Consider the following 17,279-nt stretch of genomic DNA (forward strand, 5'->3'; position numbering starts at 1 on the left):
TTATCAAATTGATCTGTTACACTTGCCATGTAAGCTATTGTGTAAGGTTTAAAATAGGACCTAAAATACTTTTTAAAGTTTTCAATCTATATCCTTGAGGCTGTTCAATGAAAGCCAAGTCCTCTAATTCACTGAAATAATGACATGGGTAACTGAACTCCTAATGATAAATGCAGCCATTTTCCTCTCTAGTAAAGAGCGCTCTCCCTTTTTATCTAAGCCATGTTATTGTATTATTTGATAGAATAATAATAAGCACAGCATTTTCTACATGACATAAAAAGTACTTAGAGCAGTGCCTAAAACAGTAAGCACCACAAGAGACTTAGCTATACTTTGTTGTTGATATCATTAATCAAGGGAACCAGACATGTACCAAATACCTATCATGTTCCACACATTGTGCTATACAGGCTTCACAGTCAGGCATTTACACATTGACTGCACCAGCAGAAGAGCTTTAAAAAATATACATCCTTTGAAATACCTGGGAATAAATGTAACCAAAACATGAGAGACTTATACATAAAAAATATTAAACGTTGATGAAAGAAATTAAAGAAGACACAAATAAATAGACAAACATCCCATGTTCATGGATTGGAAGACTTAATATTGTTAAACTGTCCATATTACCCAAAATGATTTATATATTCAAAGCAATTCCTATCAAAAGCCCAAAGGCACTAGAAAAAACAATCCTAAAATTCATATGGAACTATAAAGGACTCCAAAAGGCCAAAACAATTTTGAGAAAGAAGAATAAAGCTGAAGGCATCACACTTCATGCTTTCATTTTATTACTGTTATTGTAATTAAAACATTATAACACTGGAACAAGGATAGACATATAAACCAATGGAACATAGAAAGCCCAGAAATAAACCCATGTAAATATGGTCAAGGGGAAAGGTTAATCTCTTCAACAAATGGGAAAACTGGATATTCACATTTTTGTGAAACAGTAAAATTGGACCCTTACCTTACACCACATGCAAAAACTCAATTCAAAATGGATTAAAGACTTAAACATAAGACCTGAAACTATAAAACTCCTAGAAGAAAACACAGGGGAAATACTTCATAACAGTGGTCTTAGCAATGATATCTTAGATATGACACCAAAAGCACAGATAACAAAAGCAAAGATAGACAAGTGAGACTACGACAAACTAAAAAGCTCCTGCATAGCAAATGAAATAATCAAAAAGGGGGAAAGACAACCTACAGAGTGGGAGAAAATATTTGCAAACCATATATCTAGCAAGGAGTTAATATTCAAATATATAAGCAACTCCTTCAATTCGATAGCAAAAAACAAATAAACCAATTTTAATATGGGCAAAAAAACTTGAATAGACATTTCTCCAAAGTAGACAAATAAATGGCCAACAGGTATATATAAAGATACTCAAAATCACTATCAGAGAAACACAAATCAAAAACACAATGAAATATCACCCCGCACCTGTTAGAATGGCTATACCCAAAAGATAACAAGTATTTGTGAGCATGAGAAAAACTGAAACCCTTGCACAGTGTTGGGAATATAAAATGGTGCAGCCACTATGAAAAACAGTATGGAGGTTCCTCAAAAAATTTAAAATAAAACTACCATATGATCCAGCAATACCACTTCTGGGTATTTATCCAAAATAACTGAAATCAGGATTACAGAGAGATATTTACACTCCCATTCTCACTGCAGCATTATTTACAACCACGATATATAAACAACCAAAATGTTCACTGATGGATGACTAGATGAGGAAAATGTGCTGTGTGCATACAGTGGAATACTATTCAGCTTTAAAAAGGGAAAACCTGCCATAGGTAAGAATATGGATGAACCTGAAAGACATTATGATAAATGAAATAAGTCATAAATGTAAAATATTGCATGATACCCTTTTTATGAGGATTCTAAAATAGTCAAACAAGCAGAAACAGAGTGGTTTGCCAGGGGCTGGAGTGATGGGGATATGGAGAGTTGCTATTCAAGTAGTATAAAGTTTCAAAAATTAAAAAAATATACTGATGCCCTGGCTGATGTGGCTTAGTTGGCTGGGCATCGATCTGTGCGGCAAAAGGTTGCCAGTCGCATTGCCGGTCAGGGCACATGCACAGGTTACAGGCTTGATCAATGTTTCGCTCTCACATCGATGTTTCTTTCTCTCTCCCTCTCCCTTGCTCTCTCTAAAAATCAATAAAAATATTTTTGAAGAAAAATACTGATGCCTGGGTCCCAGCCCCAAACATCCAATTAAATTGGTGTGGGATGCAGCCTGAGCATAGAAATTTGTTAAAGCTCCCATGTGATTTAAATGTACAGCCAAGTTTGAGAGCCATGTTAAAATAGATGTGTTATTTCATTTAGTCCTGATAAATTGTTTTATTAATTCTATTTTACAGATGCAAAAACTGAGATTCAGGGAGATTGATAACTTGTTCAAGACTTGGACAAGTATTCTCAAGACCTTTGTACTATACCATGTGGCCTTCTGAACTGCAAATACACTAAAGCCATCTGTATGTTTCTTACAATCTTGAAAGAGCCATATAGTTCTTTGCAGATATGCTCATTGGGTACTAAAGGGGCCTCCTTATTAATTCTGAGCTCTAGTATAGGCATGTTTGTTTGTTTGTTTGTTTTGTTTTTAAATACAGACTATGACCCACAGAGGGCAATGAAAACAATTTAGTGTGACTGAATAAACATTTTTAATAGAATAGACTAGATGAAAATATAACAGTGCCCGACTGCATTGCATATAGTATAAAAAGTATTAATATGTACTGAGTTTTGAAACTTACTCATGGGGGGGGGCGTGTATATATACTATGGCAAGAAGTAAATTGTATTTATTACCATGAGTTACAGCCAGTTATGTTTGAAAGATATTCTAACTAGAGGTAAAATCATGAAATTAAAAAGAAAATCCTAAAAATGTTATTCATTTTCTAATTTGCATATACTTATTTGTGTTTTTGTCTACTCCTGGGATGTTTTTCTTCTCTACCCACCATTCAAGCACAGCTTAGTTGTCCCCTCTTTCCTTCTGTCTCCAGAATTAACTGTCCTTCAGTACATCACCACTGTTACATCTACCACACTGTATCACATTTTTAAAGCACTTGCTTTAAAGCTCTTCATTGGAAAGGGGAGTGCCTCTCTGAGCAATACGAACAAAACAGAGCCTGATACATAGTGGAGCTTAATTTTTTTAATAGGTACAGCAGCTCTCCATTATTGTACTCATGAAATTTTGGTGAAACGAATTATAAATTAAGAATAAATCACATCTCCCATTTTTCTGAGTAATCACAAATTATCACTAGAATTACTTTGATATCTGGCTTATCCACACTTAGTCTAGATGATACTCTGCTCTGCCAAAGATTACATCAAAGAAGGAAGACAAACTTTAAAAGTAGCTCTACTGGATTAGCCTATACTGTTTATACCAGCCTATTCTCTCATCTATTTTAATATTAAACTGATTTTTCCAATTCTTGTTTCCACTCTTGCTTTTAATTAAACATATTTATTGAACACTTACCAAATAAAATACATTAAGTTGTGGTTTGTTTCCATTTTATGTGTGGTAATGGGGAAAAAACATTTCTACTAAAACGTCAAACAAAAAGAAAAAAACAAGCATTTATTCTCTCTTGATCTTAACTTCTTAACACCATCCAACTCTTTTATCATCTATATTCATCTAAAAGGCATTTTATGTCTTTTCAATATCTTAACTTTATTGAAATACTAGGACTATTTGATTATTAAAGAAAAGCCTTTTAAAAATATATATTGTATATACATGCATACATGTATATAAACAAATATATGGTTTTAATATTTTATATCCCTAATCAGACAAAAGTCCAATATTATCACAGTGATCTAATTAAAACATTTAACACAAATCATTCACTGTATATAGTAGGTGCCAGTTAGTATGGAAACTATATAACTTTAAAATAGAACTAAAATTATTTGGCATCAGAAGAAAGTAATTTTAAATTGTAATCAGATAGAAATGAGAATTAAAATTGGAAGCACTGCAGAGATCATGCTCCATAAAAATCTATTTTGAGAATCCAAGTCTTTGCCAGTCTTTCTGCAAAGTTAATCTTCAATATTCCTAGTTACAAACTTATACAATCTTAAATGTGAAAAAGAAAATCACATACCATTTTTTTGTTTCAAGTTTTTGGCTCAAATCAAATGACTTTATGGTCTTCTAATTTGTGCAGCTTCACTTAACACTACGGGCCCAACTATTAGTCAACAGCCAAGCGTGGCTGGAGCCGACTGGCAGACAGCACCGCTGATTCATCTCAGGAAAAAACAGGCTGCCGCATCTACAGTTCTGATGATGTCCAAAGAGGGTAAAGAATTGGGCATAAGCCAAGTATTCTCTCTTCAAGCAGAGACAGAAGGGCTGGAAGTAGGCAAAACTCAGTTTCCTACATTTGAATTTCAATTTAAATGTGATTCTTTCAGGCCAGAAAAGGAGCTAGCGGGGGAGAGTACAATTAATTTCCAAAGCCTTACTTACTGTGGTCCCAAGACTGGACAATTTTGGTATGTTTACAGCAATGGTTTTCCTTATTAATTTAATTCCATTAACAAGATTTATATGACTATTTCACCTACACTATGCTAAATATTTGGTTTATACTTTGAATATATCTCCCTCCAGGAAGCCTATAACCAAACAATGAATTACTTTTTTTCCTTGATTTTACATAACATCTCTCTTACCTACCAAATACACAACTAAATTTCACAGAGTTAAAATAATAACCCATCACCTATTACGGAATCTGAGGCAGCTGTTTAAGTGGACCATCGGGATAAAAATGATGCAGACACCAGTCAGAAGGGAGATCAAGTTACAAATGTGCCCAGGGGACTGTAGGAACCAGAGAAGCTTTTTTCTCGTCTTCCCAGTCCTTGAGCTAGCTGGCTCCTCACAAACAAGAGCGCACAAATTAGAGGACACGGCCTAACAAAAGGACCTTAAACCAGAATGCTAATCAAAATTTAACTCAGACAGAGAAATTATAATCATAGAAAGAAAAGAAAGGGGGAGGGAGGGAGGGAGGGAGGGAGGGAGGGAGGGAGGGAGGCAGAAGAACTTACATATTATAGAGAAGGAATACTCTTTGCCAGAACTCAAACATTCATCTAGTTTTCCTATTAGAAACTACTAATCTCAACTATGAAAGCAAGACTAATAAATTGGTAGCAAAAATCTAATATTTAAATATTTAAATATCTTTATAATTGATTTTTATAGTTCATTATATAACTCATTTTTAAAGAGTCAGTTTAAGTCAAAATTATACCAAAAGGCATTCTAATAAAGCAGGAGGTGTTTTGGTATCTGGAGAAGGAGATGTAAACATGAATTATAGTTTATTATATTATCAAAACATATAATACTATATATTAGTAATTATTAACTAATAATTATATAATTAATATATATTATTTTATATATTGTAAATAAATGAGCACTTATTTAAACCTGGAAACTCCAATCTGGCAGTGATGAAAACAGAAATTTCTGATATGAAAGATATTTAGCTATGTTATTATCAAATTAGTTGTATATCATTTCAAGACAGTAATGGGAGCTAGAATATAAACTTATTCAACACACATGTAATTGACTCCAAACCTAAGACCATGACCATTGCACTGAATTATCCAGTTTGAACAGGAAATATCTGGGCCCTTCTTTTTCCTGTGAGCACTCAAAAAGAAAGGTGACCATACTTTATTTTCAGAAAATAAAATCTCAAATATATTGCCCCTCAAAGGCTTAGGTAAGAAAAATATATGTATGAAGGAATTAAAAAAATATGTAGAACTTCCCTTCTCTAAGGCACTGTACAATCCATTCCTGGATTAAGCCAGGTCATCAGAGACTTTTATACTTGGGTTACACCACATTGCTCATCACAGCCACCGTAACAGAACTGCTTTAAGAAGAAGAATTGATATTTATTAAGAACATACTATGATCTTTACCTGCATCTCAATGCTCTCAAGGCAAATATTATGCTTATGTCAGAAAAGAAAATAATCAGATCTTGAAAGGTTATTTCCCCCAAAGACACAGAGCCACACCACAGGCCTCTGTTGAAGGACATTATAAAAAACAGCCCAACAAATCCTGTTGAATTTCACAGTAACAATGTTGAGGGCATTTTGCCTTATACTATAAGGAATCCACTTTAAAAGAAACTATATAGCAGAAATTTCACTCTGAATTCTATACAGACACAACTTTGTTCCTCTTAGGCAATTGGTTTGTTTTTCTCATTAATGAGCTTTTCCATTAATCATTAAACTTTTTGTGTTTCCCCCTTGCCTAGAAGATAGAAAACTCAGTATTAGATATGGGACTAGCTCTAATAAACATACACAATTTCAGAATGCGGATTTCGTAAGCTAATGTCGATGTCTTCCTTAGCTCACTTCATCTTATTTTTTCCCTCACTGATATTCTTAGACTCTTTTTCACCTCATCTTGCATGTTCATACTACTGCAAACTACTTAGCTGCAAGATCATTTACCAAAATCTTTTAAAAACTCACCAAGTTGTATATTTTATTATATAGAAAAATATGCCTTAATAAAGTACTGAGGAAAAGTACAAAAGAAAAGCCATTTACAATAATCAAAATAAAAGGACAGTAATTCAAATATTTCTTGTACTATCTGAGAGTCAAACCTTAATAAAACATTCTAAATTAATTCATCCTTGCATAATTCATCACTGAGTTCATATTATTATATTATAATTTATAACAAAATATAGTTATATGTCCATATATGGTATTTGTTAAAGTTAGGATGGGAATAATTTGAGGGGTTTCATTTGGTGAAGATTGCATTGTGAAGCTCTATTGGTCTATTTACCATATTTATTCTAGGACAGAAAGTACATATCAGTGAGTCATTGTGGGGGAAAAGCTTCTTTTGTGAAAAGAATTAGTGGAGAAAGGAAACAAGCACATGGAACAACTTGGTTAAACTAATGTCAAGCATAAGATGCACACACTCTTGCCTCTGTCTTCAACTTTCTCCTTGCCTTGGTTGTCTCAGTAGTGATTCTCAAACTTTTTGGTGTTGGAACTCCTTACAATCTTTAAATTTTGTTGAGGTTTTTTTTTGTGGGGGAGGGGTTATACCTATCAATATTTACCCTATTAGAAATTAAAACTGATAAATGTTTAAGGTCTTTATTGATTCATTTTAAAATAACAATAATAAAAACATTACATGTTATCAAAAACAACTTTATTAAAAATAGCTATAATTTTTAAAAAAGGAGTGAGTGGCATTGTTTTATACTTTATCAAATTTCTTTAATATCTTGCTTCTGCATTTATTCTGGTAAATTATTTTGGTTGAAGTATATAAAAAATTTGGCCTTACAGAGATATGTAGTTGCCTTCTCAGGTAATTATAGATATTTGAATTTGATACAATACCAAAACTCAACAAGTGGTAGTTTCTTAGAACCATATGAAGCCAGTAGTATTCTAACAACCAAAACTAAATTTAAAAAACACAACAAAAACGATACTAAAAATCAATATCTCTCATGAACATAAATGCAAAAATCTTTAACAAATTTTTAGCAAATTGAATGTAACAAAGTATGTGTATGTATGTATATATCTGTGTATACATATGTATATATATGTGTGTATATATATAATCAGATGGGATTTATTCCATGTGTGCAAGGCTGATTCACTATTCAAAAATTAGTCAATGCACAACAAGCTAATAAAAAACCATATGTCCATATTAACCGATGCATAAAAAGCATTTGATGTAATTTACCATCCATTCAGGATAAAAAGTCTCAGTACTGTAGGAAGAGAGGGGGAAGCTCCTCAATCTAACAGAACATCTACAAAAAACCTACAGTTAGCATTATACTTAACAGTAAAACAGAATAATTTTCTTCTAAGACTGGAAACAAGGCAAGGATGTCTACTCTCACCATTCTTATTTGGCACAGTACTAGAAGCTCTAGCTGTTGCAATAAGGCAAGAAAAATTAAAGGCATACTCATTGAAAGGAAAGAAAGAAAACTATCTCAGTTTTCAGATGACATTTTGTCTATATATTTAAAAAAAAGAAAAGCTAAAAGGATCTATAGTCCCAAAATGTGAGTTCAGTAAGGTTTCAAGATACAACATCAACACACAAAAACTAATTGCATTTCTATATACTGACAACAAAGAAATGGAAACAGAAATTTAAAATGCAATATCATTTACAGTTGTTCCAAAGAAAATGAAATTCAAGATATGTATAATGAAAATTATAAAATGATCATAAAAGAAATCAAGGAAAACGTAAATACCTGAAGAAATATACTAACTTCTAATATCAAAATTAGTTTCTAAAAGGGGCCGCTGTGATTCTTCATGTGAATTTTCCTACTGTGATTCTTCATGTGAATTTTGCCTGTTTTCGTCTTTCTAAAAGGGGCAGCTGTGATTCTTCATGTGAATTTTCCTACTGTGATTCTTCATGTGGATTTTGCCTGTTTTCTTCTTTCTAAAAGGGGCAGCTGTGATTCTTCATGTGAATTTTCCTACTGTGATTTTTCATGTGAATTTTGCCTGTTTTCATCTCTCCAGGTTGACTTTCACACTGTTAAAATGGAGGAAAGAAATAATATCTGCCAATCTTTAGTATTCTAGATTAAGAGATGCTAAGTAACTAAATATTATAATCTTGAATGTCATCAAACCTAAAGCTAAATGAAAATGCTCCATCTGGTTTCATGTACAGTGAGCTGACTATAGAGTATCTAGCACATATTTGTTAGGTAACTGTAGGCTGACTGATTCTAAATATAAACTGAGATGTGTGCTAAAATTATTGTCCTGATTTTTTAGCAATCATTATGAATGTCACACATTGTTGCAGGGTTCATTCATTAAGGACCTTGAAGAAATAGATTTTAAATAATAGTGATGATATAATTACACATAAAAATTTTCCCATAAAATGCAATGGTTCAAGTTAAATCCACAGTTGCTAACTTTTCCTACCAATACACATGCATAACCATTCATATCACAAAGACAGTCAAACCTAGTATTAGGACAACGCCAAGTAAAGCAGATTTTAAACAAATAAATTTTAAGTGGAGTCACTTCTCTTGCAAAAGATAGTACTACCCTAAATGAGACATATGCCTAAGCAGCCCTAAAAAATCTAATCAAACAGAGCCTTGAAATAGTCTTGAAGCTGCTGCCTGAATTACTGCTGATCCATCTTCTAAATCTACAAATGTTCAATTTACTTAGAAAAGTAAACTTGACTGCAAATACACTAATGGAGGAGAGAGGGGAATTTTTATAAGAACAAGTTACTGTCATCTTGTTGATTAGATGTGGCATGAGTTCAGACTTCCAAAATAGAGAGAGAAATGTTCAAAATAATCCTTTGTCAAATACAGTGTTCCATTTAACACAGCTAAGCAGAGGAACAAAAATAAGACAGAAGTTTGAAAGCTTGGGTGCCACAACCCAAGAATGTGGATAATTCAGCAAACCCAGTTAACCATCATCAATTTCCAAAGGAAGGGGTTTTCAGAGACCTTTAGGGCAGCGCCAGAAGAGACCCAGTGACCACTTGACCACCTAACTTTAAACTTTCAAAGGAGTCAAAGAAACATAGGCCAACCACTTGCTTGCAAGTAAAAAGTGAAAGAAAAAAAGGAAAAAAATGTATTTATTACTCACATTCCCAGAGCCTAAACAATCCCAACACCTTGGCTTTGTCAACTGCTATATGTAATATGCGAGTATGTTAGCAAATAAATGTCAAATAGAAACTAGAAAATAAGGGGTAGTGGAGGATAAATAGGCAAGTCTATCTAAATTTAAGGTTTTTTTAACAACCATGGGAAAACTGTTGTCTAAGCCCAGTTCAACTCTGACAGATAATGACTGAGAGGAACAGAAATAGATTTACCAACTTCTACAAGTTTAAGCAAACTGTTCTAAATAATAAGTCCCAACTAAGTACAGGACAAATTCTGCCCCAAAATACTCTGCCTACCTCAATGTCCTGCTTCCACCAGAAATCACCTGCCAGGTCCTGAAAAGGGGAGCTCTCTTTTTGGTTTGTAATGTGATGCTTCAGTTTTCATTATTTCATTTCAGATTTCCCAGGACAGGTAGAATATAATAAGAACCTGCCTCTCTGCTCCTTACTTGTGCTCTCAAGACACATTCTTATCTGCTGACTCCCCTTCCACTGGTCCTCACATTTAAGGGCTCCCTGCCTCAATGGCTTCCCAAGGAGAGTGGGAGGAAGTTCAGGTGGATTGCTGTTCTTAAAGGCCATCTCTGGCAATGTTCATGGGGAAGGTGGCGGGGGGGGGGGGGGGGGGGGCCTTCACTGTCCACCACACTTCTGTATCTTGTAACCAAGGCTTCTGCTGATAACTGGGAAGACTGGAACTCCTGCCCTCAGCTATGCGCATTCTCCACATCAGAGTGCAAGAGTGAACTCATAAGCTTTGCAATGGCAAGATTCTAAAGCTGGAGAGTTGGAAATCTGATATAGAAGGGTGAAAGAAGCTGAAGTTTTAAATAGATATTGGGGGAGGGGGCATTAAAATCCACAAATACAATATTAAGACCAGAAAGCAGTCTATCACATATGTCCCTTTAAAATCCTTGTAATTAGCTAGTTATTAATAATAGGAAAAGAGCAAAAGGAAGGCCAGACATTACAGGCATTGAGATCTGGGCAGCTTCACCAGGAAGCTGAAATTTCACACTCCCCAGGGAACCATTGGCCCATTCCCTCCCTGCAGGTCACTGGGGAAGGTGTCCAACAAAGGGGAGATGAACTCATGCACAGTGAGTCAGAATGACTAGGGTAGATGTTTGTCAGTCAAACCTGGAAACAGAAATCATTGGCCAGAAGAGGTAGGGCCATTGCAAGCCAGTGAAAATTTTGGGATACATAATCCCCTAAACAAAGGAGCTCGCTCTCTTGCCTATCTTGAATTTGCCCATGTTTCCTCCATAGCCATGTGGCTTTGGGGACCCCACATGTAATGGACTGATGGACTGCAACTGGGAACATAAACTAAGCTAGCCTGATGCTAGAGTGGACACAGCCCCAATATGGAGCAAAAATTCTGGACACTGGCTCTGATTCTAGCCCTATTGAAGCCACAGCTATACCTCTTCCTTAGTCCAACAAAGGGAAATGAGGCCAAGGAAACTCGGATTTGAGTTTACAGAAATAAAGCTTTCTACAATACCTCATCCTTCCATGCAAGTCTCCGAAAATTCCTTTTCTTAAGATACCACAAGGAGCCCACTCCCACTAGCAACATGTGGTACGTGGAGATGATAACACCTTCTCTGGCTATAAACTCTTGGTCACTCTCACCAAACCTGTTCTCCAACTTTATTTACATCTTTTTCCCTCAGTGTCCCCAAATGACTGCCTTTTTCCCAGTTCCCAGGATTTAACCAGTCTTTCTAGTCAAAAGAGGTGGCCTGAAAGAGTGTAATCTGAGGAGCCATGGACAAGATTAAGTGTTATTATGAATATGTAAATATCCTATACTTAATATGCAAATGTTCCAAAGAGAAAATACAGAATCCAGTAGAGTTTCAAAGCCTGCATAAACATCACAAGAAAAAAAATTTTTTTTAACTATGTATGTGTAGTGAGAAATATTAACTAGATTTTTGTGGTGATCATTTCACAATATCTACAAATATAAAATAAATAAGTTGTATACCAGAATCAGACTGCAAATCATAACAGACTAGATACATCAGAATTTAACTTTTAATTAAACTATTAAATGAGCACTTTTTAAGAGCCAGAGCTACACTGGAATGTAGTCATGTCCAAGGTCCTGTAGGCCTGCTTATACAGCAAGTTTTAGAAGGCATACTCTGCTTAAGATAAGAATGTAGCCTGTTAAGCATGAAGTATCTGTTTTCTTTCTGCTCCTAAAATAATGTCACTAACTCATAATCCCAAGATGTCTTACAGACCTCTTTGTTAGAAACCACTTAGCCACAGTCAGGTAGACGTGGACAAGATGCCACCAGGAGCTGAAGAAATCAAACTGCTGAAACTTGCATAAAAACTGACATCAGCACAGCCCACGACCCTGGACCCATTACCCAGGATCACTCATGAAGTTTGCTCTGTAAAACCTCGTCTGTAAACCGTAGAGGAGTTCCGGTTTTTGAGCATCAGCTTCCTGTTCTCCTGGGTGGCAACATTCATAATAAAATAACCAATCTTTCTCCACTGCAAAGCCTTGTGGCAGTTCTCATTGACTCACTGCAAACACGGGTGGCTACAGACATTCTTTTGACTTGCTCGGTTTCACACCTTGAACTAATATAATGTTTTATGTCCATTGTATCTCCTTTTTTAAAAAGTCAAACTAAGAAGTCATACATTTTGACCCAGAAATTTTATTTCTGAGACTCTATCTTAAGGAACGGATTTCTAAAATACAGAAAAGGGCTTATGAACAAAGATATTCATCACACTGTTGTTTATTTCTATCAACAATATAGTGCCTGTGAGGAAAGATTAGAAAATTATGCTACATCAACCTAATGGAAATAATATAGGCATTTTAAATGTTCACTGTCCAACTGTAATTAAGTGAAAATTAATGTTATAAAATTTAAAGTAAAAAATATATAAAAAGTAATATACATAGCATGATTAAAACTATGCATGGAAAAAAGAGTGGAAGAAAACACATAAAAATATTATTAATAGTGGTTGTCTTTAATTAGTAAGATTATGGTGATTTTTTTTTCCCTCTGTATATTCTTATAATTTCCAAATTGCTCATAATTCTATAATAGAGAGGGAAAGCTTTTAAAAAGGCAAACTTCCTTAGAAAACTTGTACTTGCATAAAAGCTTTTTCTTGGTTTAGTTGAAATTAATCCTTTTAATATCTGTAGCAAGGAAATATACCATTTTCTGGAAGGGCATTTAGAACAAGGAATATGGAGAATGTGAGCAAGACCAGCCAAAGAGAAACTGAGCCTGCCCAGAAACATACACCATGCCCTGGCTGGTGTGGCTCAGTTGGTTGGGAGTCGCCTGTGCACCAAAAGGTTGGTGGTTCGATTCAGGCCTGGGCACATGCCCAGGTTTTGGGCTCCATCCCGGGTAGGGGGCATGCAGGAAGCAGCCAATCCATGTTATGCTCTCACATTGATGTTTCTCTTTCTCTCTCTCTATAAATCAATAAAAATACTTAAAAAAAAGAAAAGAAATATACACTAGTTCCCTATGATTACCAGATAAGAAGCAGATTTCAGTGTCTGATATTCAAGGTTCTTCATAACTTGTCATGGTGTGTCCAAACGTGTATATGTGCACTTCTCAGCTGAACCTCTCTTCTGGCTTTCTCTTTGGCTATCAAAATCCTTCCCATCTCTCAGTTACTGAATTCACTTCTACCCATGAAGATTTTCCTGAAGCTCTGATCACCCTCTACTATTTCTCCTTCTCCTGAAGGTATTGGCATAGCACTCAAGTTTGCTAATCACCTTTTTCTGGTATTAAGTCAATTCTAATCATTTTGTTAATTACTCATATATAACTAAATATCTTCCCAGCTAGACTTTAAGTTTCTTGAAGTCAAAAATTCAGATGGTCGGCAGAAGGTAGTCATTTGACAAATAAATACATGGGGGGGGGGCAGTTCTAAAGCCAAGTCTGTATTAAATTCACACTCTCAGTAATGATATCTAAATAAAATGTGTTGCTTCCAGTTTTAAAATATCCTGCTGACCTTCCACCACTAGAACATGCACTTTCCTTTAAAAAAAAAAAAATAGCAGCGGCATTGTATTTTTGCTTATTCATTCACACCATTCTGCTGTCCCTCTTCGGATTAACCAGATTGGACTACAAGATGTTTCACACCAAGGTTCAGGACAGTCTACAGAGCCATATAACGAACTAAAAGAAATGGCCTCCTAGAAATCAAAGTTAAGACTCATCACAACACCCTACTTCTCTTACAGTCTGGTCAGAACAACAAATGTAAATTCGCGCCTCCATTTTATGGCCTTCTTTAGGCAGTGGGCTTTTGTCTATCAATGTCCCCATTAATTTTAAAAAGAACTCTCCAATGCAAATGGTTCAATACTTTAGAAACAATGAGCTAAGATGACTATGTTCCTGTCTGCCATTAAACACCATTCCAGCACTTAAGAGATTATGAGCATTTGTACTATAGCAACCTGCCTCCTGAGACAATAACAAGAGTTGCATATCTTGAGAGAGAATACATAAATCATAAATGAAAGCAAGTCAAATGACCAAGCAAGGGACAAAGAAAAACCTAGCCACTATTATTTTTGAAGAAGGAGCACACAAGGTCCATATAATTAATTGCTGACTCTGAAGGGCAGGGCCAAAACAAATCAATTCCCACTATACAGAACTACATTTTGCTACAACATATATTTTTTGTCCAGATCCCACCACTGTGTGATCTTGAACCTTCTCTGTATTTCAGTCCCTTAGTCTGTAAAATGGAATTATCGCCTGCTATGCCAAGTCACAGAACTGTAATGCATCAAATAACATTAGTCTGGGTTTATCTGTCACCTTATAACGGGTAACATGTCGCACAAAAACAGTTCTGTCACACACCCCACGAGCTAGATAACTGTTCTTACTGCAAATGTTTTCTTAAAGTTTAAAAAAGAAAACAATACCCTGATTGATTTCGCCAACACTTGAGCAGCCCCCATATATCACTGTCAAAAATGTGTTGACCATCTCCTGGTATGACCTAGCTCTCCTATGCAGTGTCGTCCAGATGCTACCTTCTGACATATGCTCTCAAAGAAAATAGTGTTTTTCCCCCACATAGTTCAAAGCATACTCTTTCACACTAAAGAACAGTAATTCCACATACAGTAAGTTTACAGGTTGCTGTTGCTGTAGTTTGAGATTACTCCTATGAAAATCAATTGTTTAATAGACCATACAGCATACGTACACGTGGATAAACAACTTCTTCATACAGTGAAAGATGCGTGGGCTTTAGGGTCATAAAGATTTGTATTCAAATTCCTGTTCTGTGACCTTGAGCACATAATTTAACTTTCCTGCCCCTCACTTTCTACATTTGGTTCTGGAATGTTGTGATGATTTAATGAAATGTTATATATATATATATATATATATATACACACACACACACACACACACACACACATACACACACACACATATATATAATATATATATATATATTATATATATATGCTTTGAAAATATTTTCTACCTTAAGTCTTTTCCTCCTATGCCAGGACCAATCAAACCCATCCTGAACACAAGAAAACTTTGATAACAGCATCTTTCTCACACGTTGGCGGGGGAATGCCATGTGATGTAAAATTAAGTGGATGATGGCATCTATTAGGCATCTAATGGGGCAAGAAGTAGAGAAACACGTATCCACAACAGCCCTAGACTTCACTGGCAGGTGTGAAAAAGACACAAATCTGACACACTTTGAAGACTGCCCGCAAACGCACCAGCAGGCTGCGGGGAGAGGATGGATTTCACACGAGCCAGCAGGGAGCCTCCTGGCTCACCCCACCTGACCCCGCCGGCCCGGGCTTTCAATTAGAGCCTAGAAACCGGGGTGAGCGCACAACTGACCTCGTCCCCGCCGTCCCCATTATGCCCAAACCTCTGGGGCACGAATGGTGCTGAATCATTTGCACTAACAGCCGCAGCTCCCGGTCCTGCTGCGCCCGCGAAGGGCAGCGTCCCCAGATCAATGACCGAGACCTCGCGGGCGTGGGTACATGAAAGGGGGGGGGGGAAGGGGCCAGGGCGGGCCACCCGGGCAGCAGGTACTCACCAGGGCGAGGCGAGCCCAGCCCGGGTCCTCGCCTCCCCGCGGCAGGCGGTCGCTCGGGGCTCCCGGTTCCCGCGGGCGGCCGCCCCGGCCGCAGGCTGAGCGGGTGGTCGGTGCGCTCCTCCGCCCGCCCACCGCCCGCGGCAGCCACGGCTGGGGGATCGGGCGCTCGACCCGGAGCAGCTGGAGCAGCTGGCGCCGCCGAAGGGGGTGGCGGCCGCCCGCGGGCCAGACCATTCTCGGGCTGCGGCCGGGGGTGCGCGACGTGCGGAGCGGAGCAGGCGCCCAGAGCGCATCGGGGCGGCGACGGTTGGGAGCAACCAAGGAGCCGGGAAGCTGAAGCACCCCCTGTCCCGGGAGAGCTGGGGAGCAGGGGCACCCACGGAGGAGCCGCTGCTTTTCCTGGCTGTTTACAGGGGACAGTCCTCGGCCTTTTCCGGCACCACCACCCCTCCGGTTTGCTTTGGTCCCGCTCCGGGCGCCCTTAGAACGCCGCAAACAGAGGACCTAGCAACCGGGGCGCCTGGGCGGTGGCCCCTGGGCGGTGGCCCCGCGCGGAGGATGCGAAGGGGCGCTGGCCGGGCCCCGCCTTCGCGCCGCCTCGTGTCCCCCCGCGGGCCTGGGCGCCGGTTCCCGCGGCGCGTCCTCCCGCAACGCAGAGCTGGGCGTCCGGAGTCGCTGAAGGGGCTCCTCGGGTCTTGTATCCCAGCATCTTAGTGGAGCGAAGAATAAAAGGTTATCCCAGGCAGCTCGAAAGTTAGAAAATAAAATCGAGCGAGGCTCGGTCCTTTGTAGATAGACACTGGGAAGTAAGGGACAGTTTTGAATCCGGGGGTGACTGCTCGGAAAACGTTGAACCACAGCAGTTTGGAAAATGCAGATTTAGGAAACCATTTTAACATACAGATCTAAAGAAGATTATGAAATGAATTTTAAAGTATTTGTGGTTCATTGTTCCCCACTTTAGAATTAGGGTATTGGGAGTTATATGAAATGAACTTTAGAGAACTGGAGGACAGTCCCCACGCGCTCCTCCCTTCCATTTTTTGTGAAAGCACTTTTGTGGTCCCTGCCCCAGGCTATACAGGTTCATTTCAGACCATGATACAGATGGAGATAAACTATAGTTTTCGTTATAGACAGAGGGGAAGAGAGAGAGGACCGAGTTGGCAACTACCTATAAAATGTAATTTAAGGAAGACCTCCCCTAAATGCCTCCGAAACAATACGAAGTTTCACATTTAAAAACCATTTCCTGTGGACAAAGGTTTTGTTTTCTTGAGTAAATAAACATAATTTTAACATAAACTGAGCACCTACTATGGA

General features: G+C 37.6%; 1 protein-coding gene across 1 annotated transcript in view; it reads right to left on the reverse strand.

Annotated features, from left to right (window-relative positions):
* The window catches only part of TTLL7 (tubulin tyrosine ligase like 7), a 115,909-nt gene extending 99,877 nt beyond the window's left edge, over positions 1-16,032 (reverse strand). The window contains exon 1 of the mRNA XM_016220657.2: positions 15,957-16,032. The gene's annotated coding sequence lies outside the window, so the exon portion shown is untranslated. The remainder of the gene's footprint in view (positions 1-15,956) is intronic.
* Positions 16,033-17,279: the final 1,247 nt, after the last annotated feature.

Source organism: Miniopterus natalensis, chromosome 9 (assembly GCF_054644295.1).
Source record: "Miniopterus natalensis isolate mMinNat1 chromosome 9, mMinNat1.hap1, whole genome shotgun sequence".
Lineage (NCBI taxonomy): Eukaryota > Metazoa > Chordata > Mammalia > Chiroptera > Miniopteridae > Miniopterus > Miniopterus natalensis.